The sequence below is a fragment of the Notamacropus eugenii genome, chromosome 4, assembly GCF_028372415.1.
Source record: "Notamacropus eugenii isolate mMacEug1 chromosome 4, mMacEug1.pri_v2, whole genome shotgun sequence".
In the NCBI taxonomy this organism is placed as follows: domain Eukaryota; kingdom Metazoa; phylum Chordata; class Mammalia; order Diprotodontia; family Macropodidae; genus Notamacropus; species Notamacropus eugenii.
In genome coordinates this window covers 9,951,746-9,963,423 of record NC_092875.1, presented here as the reverse complement: position 1 = coordinate 9,963,423, position 11,678 = coordinate 9,951,746, and the positions used below count along the sequence as shown (strand labels likewise).

Below are 11,678 nucleotides of genomic sequence, written 5' to 3'. Positions count from 1 at the left end.
CAAGAAGTCTTCAGGTAGTTGTCTTTTCTTGGGGCTGCCATTTCTGTTGAATGTGAATATTTAGCTTGGAGAGGATAAGTCTGTGATTGGTGTAGCACTCTGTGCCACACATCACCTTATTCACTCTCATATCCTATCTCTTCTCCTTACAAAGACATAGTCTATTAAAAGCCAAGAGGGTGCATCTACAAAGTTTTATTGTGCTTAGGTAAATGGAAGACAGTGTTGGTGATGAGAAGGTCATGAGATGTACAAGTTTTCAGTAGTAAGTGACCATTTCTGTCTTTGTTTCCAATTCCATTCCTGCTAAGGAGGAATGCCAAGTCTGGTAGTCTGAGCCTAATCTAGCATTAAAGTCCCCCAGAATTATAAGCTTGTTCTCTTTCAGCACATCGATGATGAGGGTCTCCAGGTCTTCATAAAATTTTTCTTTGACCTCTTCAAGGTTTGTCATGGAGGAAGCATAGACACTGAAGATGGTGGCATGGTGTTTTCCTACAAGTGGCAATAACGTTGCCATGAGCCTGTTGTTCACTCCTTTTGGGAGACATACAAGCTTCTTGATTAGCTTAGTTTTGATTGCAAATTCTGCCAGCTTCACAGTGCTCCCCATCACTGTGGCCACTCCAGAAAAACATATATCCAGCTCCAGCTTTCGTAAGCTGGCCTTCATTTGCCAAGCTTGTGTCACTCAGGGCTGTTATTTGGATGGGATACCTGTTGAGTCTTCTCATAACAAGAGCTATTGGTCTTGCAAGTCTACTGGATTTTGTGTTGTCTATAAGTGTGTGCACATTCCATGTATTGATGGTAAAGTGGAATCATCTTTGCAAAAGTTTTTGTACATTCTTGTGTGTGTTTTGATCGCAGAGTAGGAGCTTCATCTGCTGAGGTTATCAGGCAAGGGTTGGGTGAAGCAGACAGTCTATAGGCAACTTTTCTAACCTCTTCCTCATATCTGGAAGTGAACAGTGTGCTGCTCAGACACCCAGGGGATCACTGAATCCCGTTGTTGCTTCTGTCCAGCAAGAAGACAAAAGTCAAAACTAGTGGCAAGGGCTGAGGATGGAATGGATGACCTTGGTGGATTCCAAGTCTAAGTTCTAAGGACTCCACTGCACTTTCTTCGGTGTCAGCTTCAGGGCCACTGGAATGAATTGTTCACATGTGCCCATTCTGTTGGCAGAAGTCTTCACATGCTTGGGGTAGATGTCCCACCTCCTAACTCACCCACAGATTTGAAACCCCTCTGTCACCCTTGATCTGATTTAGCCAGTCTGCTGAAACGATTTTACCAGGGTGTGGCCCTGCACATGCTTCAGTTTCTTAGAGCCACAGGTGAGAACTGGGTGAATCAGGTGGACACCAGAAGTGGAAAGCAGACTCAGCAGACCCTCACACCAGAGGGGCTAGTCTTCCCTGAACACCTGTACACCCTTCACACAGGCACACATCACACATGCCTCTCTCCACGAATTAGAAAAATTTCATGCAAAATGCTCCAGATTTAACTGGAAACTCTGTTTACGTTAGGAAGTGAGATAAAAAATAACTGGAAGATTAGGAAGGCTTCTCCTCACATGAGATGCCTTAAAGTAAGAAAGGATTCTGGGACACTGAGGCAAGGAATGAGTGCAGTCAGGGCAAAGGCATGGAAGTGGGAGATGATGTTGGGGGAAGAAGAATCAGGCGACTTCCTCAGCACCTTTCTGGTTGTTCCCAGTTGTCAGAGCTGCTCCCTTGCACTGTCTGCAATTACTTTCCATTCACTTTGTTATACTTTTTTTTTTCAGACGAATAATTTAATATTTGGCTCAGATGATCTTTGTGTCCTGAGATTCAAGCTCAGACCTCCCGTTTTCACCTCTCCACCAGACCCTAGCCCAGTTCTCTCTTCCCTGGGAAGAATCCACTTAAGAACTCTAGCCACTTCATGATCCACCCCCATCTATTTCCTTCAAAGATAAGTGTCCCCACTCCCACGATAATCATCCAACTGAGCATGCACTACCCATGCCCAGGAAAGGTTTCCCTTCCTGACAGGTAGTGGGCGGTAGGAAAGGGAGCACCTGTGCGTGGGCTTTCCACTCCAATCTTCAGAAGATTAGCAAGGCATAGAGCAGACACTGCATTGCAAGGGTCAAGCAGAAGGTACCTGGGGCGGGAAGAAGGGGCTGGATCAGCCGGGGAGATGATCTGGGACATACGGTCCGGTGGAGAACAGCAACTCCTAAAGAGCTTCTTCCAGAAGGTCAAAGAGCTAGATGCCTTTCCCCCAACCAAGCTGGATTCTTTTCCAGATCCCCTCCAAAGGGACCCCAATAAACAATCCCGACATCTCCCAGTAAATCTAGATCTCACATAAACATCAGATTCTCCTAACAGAAAACTCCAAAGACCTCAGTCTGCTCCCAAGAGATCCCAACACCTGACCCAGATCCCTTTCCAATGGTTCTTCTGTTTCCCCAAACCCCTATCCCAGCAGAGATGAGCGCTCTGAAGGGGCTTCGCCAGGCCAGCCCGGGGGATCGTGGGCCTCCCCCAGCAAGCTCACCGGGTGACCTCGTCCCACTTGGTCCTACTTGTCAGAGACCAGGTTCCTGTCCCTCTCATTAAATGTAAGCTCCCTGCGGGCAGGGGCTGTTTATACTCCTGTGGTCACCAGATCCTGAGGAATAAGCCTGTGCAAATGAACTGAACAGAGAGGTGGCCTGGGGTCGGAAGACCTGGGTTCAAACTCTGCCTCTGCGGGACGTGTCACTGTGAGCCCGGAAGGGAAAGACTCTGGCACTCCGACAAGGGAGATCAGGACCCTGGAGACCAGGGAAGAGAAGGCTGGGAGATGGGCTGGGCAGCAACCTCACCTCTGATTGGATGAGGGATCTAGGCCCGCCCCCTCAATCTGGCCAATGGGCACAAGAGCTGTGAAACCAGACGTCAGGGGCGGGTTGTGCGCATGCCCCGCAGAGACCCTGCCCATCCTGGCCTAGGACCCTGGAGAGCCTCTGTAGACAATCTGGCCCCATCTCTCTGAGTTGGGGAGGAATCGGGGGGATGGCCAGCCTGCCCAGTCCCCTCTCGCTCCCCAGATTCTCCGCCCCAACGTGGTCGACTCATTTTGTGCGGGATTGGATTTGTCTCTTAATATCCTGGGCAGAGGTGGGTCGCTGCGGAGCATGCGCACGAGTCCCTCCTGGAGCTCGAACTACACTTCCCGAAAGGCCTTGCTGCCGCGGGGGGGGGGGGGGGGGGAAAGACTTCGCATCCCACGTGATCCCATTCACGCGCTTTTCCAGGAACCGGAAGTTAGGGCTCTAGAGCTCTCCACCTGCCTCGAATCTTGCAGTGGCAGCCCTAGAGAGGGTCACCCCAGAGGAGGGCCCCCCCCGAAGACGCTGCCTGTGGTGTGGACGCATGTAAGATCCTCGATGGGGGCTCCAGCGCCCCTGGAACGGCCCCCACTCCATGTTTCCTTCACCCTATTAGCCCCTGATTCCTCCCGCCTAGACCCTGGAGCCCCTCCCCCTCGGGAGCCCCTCCCCCTCGGGAGCCCCTCCCCCTTTGGCACCTCCCCCCCGCCCCCTTGGACTCCGGAGCCCGTCTCTCCCAAGCCCAAGGGACGCCCCCCAGCCCCTCCCCTGCCCCCCGACGCCCCCTCCCCCCAGCCCCCCTGGTCTCCGCCCCGGGGGGAATCACCGAGATGGATCGTCCGAGACCCGGTCTGTCCCCTTCTCTTCCCCAGCTGGGGGGGGTGTCTTTGAGGAGGGAGCAGTGGTCGGAGCCCCCCAGGGGAGCAGGAGCTCCCCCTTTGGCATGGGGCTCCTCTTGTGTCCTGGGCCGCACTGACCGAAGACACCCCCCAGTATTCTGTCCCTACTGTGTGCCAGGTGCTGGGGACCCAAAGGGCCAGGGGATCTTGCGAGGAGCCCGGGTCCTCTTGGGTCAGTCAGTAAACCTTCATTTAAACGCCCATGTCTTTGCTCTGCCTGGAATGCTCTCCCTCAACTCCGCCTTCCCGCCCTTCCCTTAGGTTCCAGTGCAAACCCCACCTTGTGCGGGAAACCCTGCCCAGTCATTCTGATTCGGCACCTTCCCTCTTAATGATTTCCTACGTACTCCCTGTCCGTCTATACGTGCAAATGGATGCATGTGTATGTATGTATACTTCTCTCACACACACGCTTTATATCTTGGTGCAGTTTTCAGACTGTCTCTCCTACTAGAGGGTGAACTTTCAAAGACAAGGATTGCTTCCTTTCCCACCCCCAGCGATGAGCAGCATTCCTAGCTCACAGGAGGTGCTTAATAATAAACGCTTATTGATTGATTGAATTCACTTTAATTAAGTCAGTAGCGTGACATGGTCAAAAAAGCTAACTGAGCCATTAAGAGACTCAGTGTTCAGAATGACAAAGGTCGGGCTTTGTCCTGGTCACGTTACATCTAAGGTGCTGCTTTCAGTTTGATAAACTGTGTTTTAGGGTAGGGGTCCTTAACCTAGGTTCTGTGATTCCTTTAAAAAATATTTTGATGAGTTTCAGTTCAGTTGGTCTCCTCTGTAATCTTATGTATTCTTCTTTATACATCTAAACTATTTTAAGAAAGGAGTCCATAGGCTTCACCAACTTTCCAAAGTAGGAGAGGTCCAGGACACAAAAACCAGTTAAGAATATGTTTGAGGGTATTACATTTTAGGAAAGAGAGAGAGGATTTGGTGGAGGGCATGAGAAGTGAACAGTTGCTTTGGGAAGGGTGGTCACGAGGAAGGTTGAGACTTGGTCTCCTGGGCTCTGGAGCAAGAGACCGGGAACTGAGCAGGTAGGAAGTTGTGGAGAGGCAGGTGAAAGATTTGGGCTGCTTAAAATCAGGATGAACATCCCAACATTTAGGGTAATCCAGAGTTTCAGTGGGCACTTGGCCGGTATTGGTAGTCCAGTCAAAGGGCCCATTCAGGCAGGGACTGGAGGACCAGTTTTTGAAGAAGCCCCAGAAGAGAATTTTGGTCAGGTTAGGCTAGAGGGCCACTTAGCTGGTCATTGGGTGAATGAACATCCACTCCCTTGTTTGATAAGGTGGTTGTCAGGAAAGGACTTTGGAATCCCCAAAGTACAGTCTCCCTACTAATTACTTCTCTTCACATTTTGGTGTTTCTTCTGCATGACTTCCTTTGACAACATCTGTGTTCTAACAAGAATTCCAAAGTGTGATGCCCCCTCTCTCCTCACCTCCACCTCTTAGAATCTTTCTTCAGCACTCAGCTCTGGCTTTTCCTCTTCCTAGTGCTTGTAGCTTCCTGCTTGAGGCCTCTTCACATTCCCCAGGTGCTCATGTTTTCCCCTCTGAAACGACTGAGTTTGTAGTTTTGATTTCTGTCAGTATTTATTGCTCCCCTTTTCCCCCGGGCAGGATGAGGCTGCTTGCAGACAGCTTTGGGGTAATTTTGTCTTTGTATCCCCAGTGCCTGGCACTCAGGCCAGACCAGCATTCATAAATGCTTCCTGAATGAATGAGTGATTGACAATCCGGTTCAAACTTAGGTACGTTGTAGGTGCTCAGTAAATATTTGGCTTGGGACACATTGAAGTTTGAATATTGAGAACTACCCTTAGCAGTTCCTGGGCAACTACATCTTTCTTTCTTAGGATGGTCCTTGAGTCCCCACAAATGTGTCTGATGTTTCAGGAATCATTAACATTCAGAGACTTCACCCAGGAGGAGTGGGGGTACCTGCACCTTTCTCAGAAGAATTTGTACAGGGATGTGATGCTGGAGAACTAAGGAACCTGGTCTGCTTGGGTAAGCATAGCTTCCCCTGTGCCTTAGAATTGCCTGGTGGAGCATCTTTGCTTTCTTCCTTAGTACGTACTGTGGGCTTTCTTGGGTGTTTTTTATTTCACATTTTGCCTAATTTTTATTAATCCTTGTGACCAAGTGCCAGGGTATTGTCACCTGTTGTCAGGGAAAAGGCCTTTGTTTTATACAGCTATAACATTTTGTGTTGTTATAAAGTGGCTGTGTGTATAGCCCTTGGGATTGTACCTCCTTTACTCTCAGTTCCCTCAGGTTAGATATTCTCTCCAGTGTAGTTCTCTGAAGACTTGAAAGGTTTCTGTCCTGTCAGCGTCACATGTGTCAAATGAATTAATTTTCTACCTCAGTACAAATCTAGTCAGACCCACTTCCTCATACTTAAAAGGAACAAGAGCATCTCACAACAGTCCTTTGTTATAACCTTTGGACCTTCCTGGGATGTTCTCTTCTCCCAAGAGAGAGAAAGGACCTAGTAGGTGCTTAATAAATGTTTGTTGGATTGGCTTGAATTCTGAGATGGTTCTCTGAACCCTGCATTTTTCTGTTTCCAATAAACAGGACTTATAATTTTCAAACCAGATATAATATATCAGTAGGAACGAGAAGAAAAGCCTTGGGTGCCAGAGGGAAATGTCTTAAGAAGCACCTGTCCAGGTGAGTTAATGAAAGAGTGAAAGCCAGGTGAGGAAAAGTCACCAGTGGTCATTAACAGGAAGCACTTTTAAAATGTGGATCTAGAAAATTGCCCTTGCCTCCCTTCCCAGGAGTGTGGGGAAGAGCTGACCATCTGTGGCAGGAAATCCTTCCTGGAGCTCCATTCAGTCTCACTGTGTCCCTGCTATTTGTTCACAGTCGTCTCTGTAGTTCTTTTTTTTCACATTATTTCATGAAGGCTATCCCAGATTTCTTTGTGTTCCCTATAAAGAGGTATAGAGTATACTAGGATTTCATGGTAATAATTTGCCCTGCACTACTTAACCATTCCCTACTTTGATGTTTCTTCCAGTTATCGACAGCTTGTGTTGGTTTTGTTTCAGACCTGTGACACTTTGATAGGAAACTGCTGGTGTCTCATCTCCTCCACCTCTGTAGATTTACAAATGGTGGAGCCATGAGGATCTTTATTCAGCTTGCTCGAAGAAAACGCCACATACCAAATGACCCAATTGAGTTAGAGTATGGTGATTTTGTCACTTTTACTGCATGTTGCCAGATTGCTTGCTGTACAGTCTCTACAGATTTTAAATTCTACCATAAATGAATGAGTGTACCTGTTTCTGCAGCCCTGACAGCATTGAGTTTTGTTGCTTTTAATTATCTCTGCCAATATACTGGGCCTGAGGATTCTCAGACTTGTTCTAATTCATGTTTCTGATTAATAGTAAAGTTGAGCAGTTTTTCAGTTGACTTTTAAGTTTTGAAATTTTCTGTTCGTGTTCTTTGACCATTTATCCATTGTAGACTGGCAGTTCCCTTGTAAATTTTTAATATTTCTTTATGCATTTAATAATACCATATACCTTACCTCTGACAGTTACTAACTATGTGGCTATGGGCCTTATCAATTATTCTTTCTCAGCCTTAGGCAACCAATACTCTTAAATTATAGATGGGTTGCAGCCAGTATTGGTGGAGGAAAGTAGTTTCCACACTTAATGAAATCACAGGTCTTTGAGATATTAACTTTATATATTTTACATGTGAAAGTAGTCTTCTTATATGCATCATCAATAATACTGTCAAAATATTTGTATCTAAGATATGGATCTTTGTTTCAGGGAGAAATTTGGGGACATTAAGAGAACTTTTCATTTTCCAAAGGCATTTCAGACTTTTCTCCTTTTCAGTTATTGGCCTAACTTATTATCCTTCTGCTGTGTCCATCCCTCCAAGATACAAATAAAAATATAAAATCCCAAAAGACTTAACTGTAGCTTTAAACCTTAAAGCTGTATTGTTGGATGAGTTCTATAGCTTGCTCATGTTACTACATGTTAGGGTTGGATGTTAGACATTCTTCATCTCCTGGTTTTCCCTGCAGGAATAGATAGTCCAGACTCTTTTAAATGATTAAGGATCTCATCCAGGCATCTCTGTAGTATTCTAGGACTAGATGAAGAAAATACATGTGAAAAAAATGAACCTCTGGTGCATTTCACTGTTGAAGGAAAGTCCTTCCTCAGCTTGGTCTTTGCCCCAGATCTCCCCCACAGTGGTGGCAAACCCTTTGTACAGGCATTATTCTCCCTTTTAAGCCTGCTCTGATACTCAGAATTTCAGAATTGGAAGGGACCTCAGCAACCATCTAATGCATATGGAAGAGGAGACCTCACCATAGCATGCCTGACAAGTTGCCAACTCTTTAATAATTATATTTCCTGAATAAATGTATGTTTATGAATTTTCTAACTTAGAAAAAAAGACTTCCTATCTGTCATATCCTTTAAGGAATCTTGTAGAGTTTAAGCAGTGATCTTATTTTTATTGGTCTATTTTATTTCTACTTTATATTTGTTTCTGAATATACTCTTTCTGCTCCCTTACCAAGCAAGTTTTCCCTTATAAGATTCAAAAAAAAAAAAAAAAACCAAAAAAAAGCTGTTCAAAACTGACCAATTCTTCCTGTTTGGTATAACATATGAACATGATGCTCCACACCTGGAATCTCCCACCTCTGCAATGAAGGAGGGAGGTGCATGTTCTCATCTCTTCCCTGGGACTGTGTTTAGCCATTATAATTACCCGTTATGTTGTGTTTTTGTAGCCACTGTACATTTTGTTTGTTCTCCTTACTTCCTCTAACAGTTCACCTAAGTCTTCCCTTGCTTCTCTGAATTCTTCATGTTTCTCATTTTTTTAAAGTGAAGTAATACCCTGTTATAGGAATGTACCTTCACCTTTTCCCAATAATTCTCTTCCATCAGAAAAGTGCTAGTATGACTATTTTGATGACTGTTAAAACTTTCTGTCTTTGACTTTCTTGTGGTGTTGGCTTAAGTATCACTGTAACAGCTTATTATAATGCACAAAAATAATATGGTGTTATATGTTGTATATTTTATTGTTTGATAGTCTTTACTGATGAAGGAAGTAGAAGATAGAATTAAGTGTAATACAGGAAGAAATGGAATATTTAATTTTTGTCTCTTTCAGGTTGGGAGAGCAGATCTGAAATCAAAGAATCTGTCCCAAAGCTGGACATTTCTTTGGATGGATTATGCCAGAAAAGCCTTGTGAGGGATGATACCTTTGCCTCCAAGCTGAGACAAACCTGGGAATGTAGCCCCCAGGTAGAGAGCAAACAGAGCAATGAGGGAAAGCCCATGAGTGTCATAAATGTGGCGAGGCCTTCAGCCAGGGGACACACCTTACTCAGCACAGGAAAATTCATACTGGAGAGGAACTTTATGAGTGTAATGCCTGTGAGAAGGCCTTCTGCTGGAAGATAGACCTCACTCGACATCAGACTATCCACAGCAGTGAAAGACCTTATGAATGTAACAAATGTGGGAAGACCTTCTGCCGGACCACAACTCTTAATCTGCATCAAAGAATTCATACTGGAGAGAAACTTTATGAATGTAGTGAATGTGGGAAGTTCTTCAGCCATAGGGCGAATTTTACACGGCATCAAAGCATTCATACTACAGAGAAACCTTATCAGTGTAATGAATGTGATAAGGCGTTCTGCCAGATCAAAGAACTTACTCAGCATCAAAAGATTCATATGGGAGAGAAACCTTATGAGTGTAATGAGTATGGGTTTTTTTCAGAAGAGAAACCTTACTCAACATCAAAGTATTCATACTGGAGATAAACCTTATATATGTATTCATTGTGGCAAGGTGTTAGTACAGTTCTGACTGGGCATCAGAGGGGTCATTCTAGAGAGAAGCCTTATGGATGTAAGGAATGTGGGACGTCTTTTACTTGGAAAACATATCTTACTCAGCATCAGAGAGTTCATACTGGTGTGAAACCTTATGAATGTGGGAAGGCTTTCTGTTTGAACACAACTCTTACTAATCATCAAAGAATTCACCAGGAGAAGAACCTTATGAATGTAGTGAATGTGGGAAATCCTTCATTCGAAGGACACACCTTACTAGACATCAGAGAGTTCACAATGGAGAGAAGCCATCTGAATGTAATCAATGTGAAAAGTCACTTAGCTGGAGGTCACATTTTACTAAACATCAGAAAGTTCACACGAGAGTTTTATGAAGAATGAATGGGAGGGAGAAAGCCTTCTTCTAGGAGTATAGTGTCTATATTTACATTAGAATGTTCATGAGGGGCAGTTTGGTGGTACGGTGGATAGAGCACCAGTGCAGGAGTCAGGAGGACCTGAGTTCAAATCTCACCTCAGACACTTGACGCTCACTAGCTGTGTGACTTTGGGCAAGTCACTTAACCCCAATTGCCTCATTCTGGGTCCTCTCCAGTCATCCTGATGAATATCTGGTCACTGGATTCAGATGGTTCTGGAGGAGAAGTGAGGCTGGTGACCTGCACAGCCCTACCTCACTCAAAGCAGTCAGGTGCAAGTCATGTCATTATTTCTCTGATGGTCTTCTTTGGCAACGAAGGACAAACACACACAGAATGTTCATACTGGAGAGAAATCTTTTGAATGTATAATGAATATGAGAATTTGACATTATCTCATACTGGAGAGAACCCTTAGTAATGTAGAGTCTTCTGAAGATCGAGAATGTCAGGAGGATTTTAGGCATTGCACGCACTTAGCTAAAATTAGTAGAACTTTAAATAAAATCAAACCTCAGAGGTAAAACCCAAAATTTCCATCGTGGTTATTTCATAGTGGTTGTATCTGTTCAAATCCTCAAGCATCTTTCTTCCCCACTTCCCTTGCTTATTTCAGGTGACAAGCCATTTTCTTAAAAATTTTGGTAAATCCCATGAGTTATCTCTCAATTTCTGTATAAATTCAGAATTACCATTGGTTCTTTTTCCCTGCTTTTATCACAAAGGAAGATGTATTAGATTCCTAAATCTAGGTGGGAAGGGTTTACATGAATCACTTGGTTCAACCCTGTCTTTATGGTTGAGGATATGGGCCCAGAATTTTATTTGATCTTTTCAAGTTCACACAGTCAGTGGTGAGAGTCCGATTTCACCCCAGGCCCTCTGACAGCCTTTGGCCTTGGAGTGGTGCCGCGCAGCCTCTTTTCTTTGGCAAGGCTTCATTTGCCTACGCCCTTGATGAAATTCCTCCCTCATGTTCTAAACCTTCTTCTGAAATAATTCCCTAACATGCGTCTTCAGTCTTCCTCCTCCGACTTGTTGCCAGCTGCTAATAGACATGTTTTCATCTTGTTACAGGATATCCTAGCTCTGCCTTCCTTGGTTAACAATTATTTCTAGCTGTCTGAATGGGAGGAAGTTGTAGAATAGTGCACCCCCCCCCCCCCCATCTCCCACCAGTATAGGAATATTTGGGATGTATGTAGCTAGGTGTCCCGAGGGATTGTGTGGACTGGATTGACAAGAGTCTGACTTCTCTGTTGGACTCTGTGGTTTTACCTGTATTCCATCCCTACAACTGCTAGCAAGAGGTTGCATAACACTGACAGGGAGCTGTGGAGTTGAGTTACAGCTTTGGGTCTTAGCACTAGAGCAGGTGACTAGAAGCATGTGACCGAGTCTGCGTAAAAATGGTATAGGTAGGGCTTGGCCTTGCTTCATTGCTCTTGCCTGCTACTTGCTAACGGGACATGAACTGGAAGACTTCCTTGTTCCCTTGCCAGACCAATGGGCGCATGGAGATGCTGAGTAGAGAAGGAGAGCTGTTGCTTATTTTCCTCTGTTTCTTTTCCTTTGCTTCACTCCTTTCTTTCCAGACT

The 11,678-nt window shown here is 45.1% G+C and overlaps 1 long non-coding RNA gene across 2 annotated transcripts; it reads left to right on the top strand.

Annotated features, from left to right (window-relative positions):
* The first annotated feature begins 2,939 nt into the window (after positions 1-2,939).
* Positions 2,940-10,613, top strand: LOC140498944 (uncharacterized). 2 transcript variants are annotated; one of them, XR_011965222.1, is made up of 6 exons: positions 2,940-3,159; positions 3,297-3,416; positions 5,683-5,796; positions 6,370-6,465; positions 6,849-6,987; positions 8,965-10,613. It is a non-coding gene; the product is annotated as an uncharacterized lncRNA (long non-coding RNA). The 2 variants fall into 2 exon arrangements; XR_011965221.1 differs by lacking the exon at positions 6,849-6,987 and having other exon boundaries at positions 2,959-3,159.
* Positions 10,614-11,678: the final 1,065 nt, after the last annotated feature.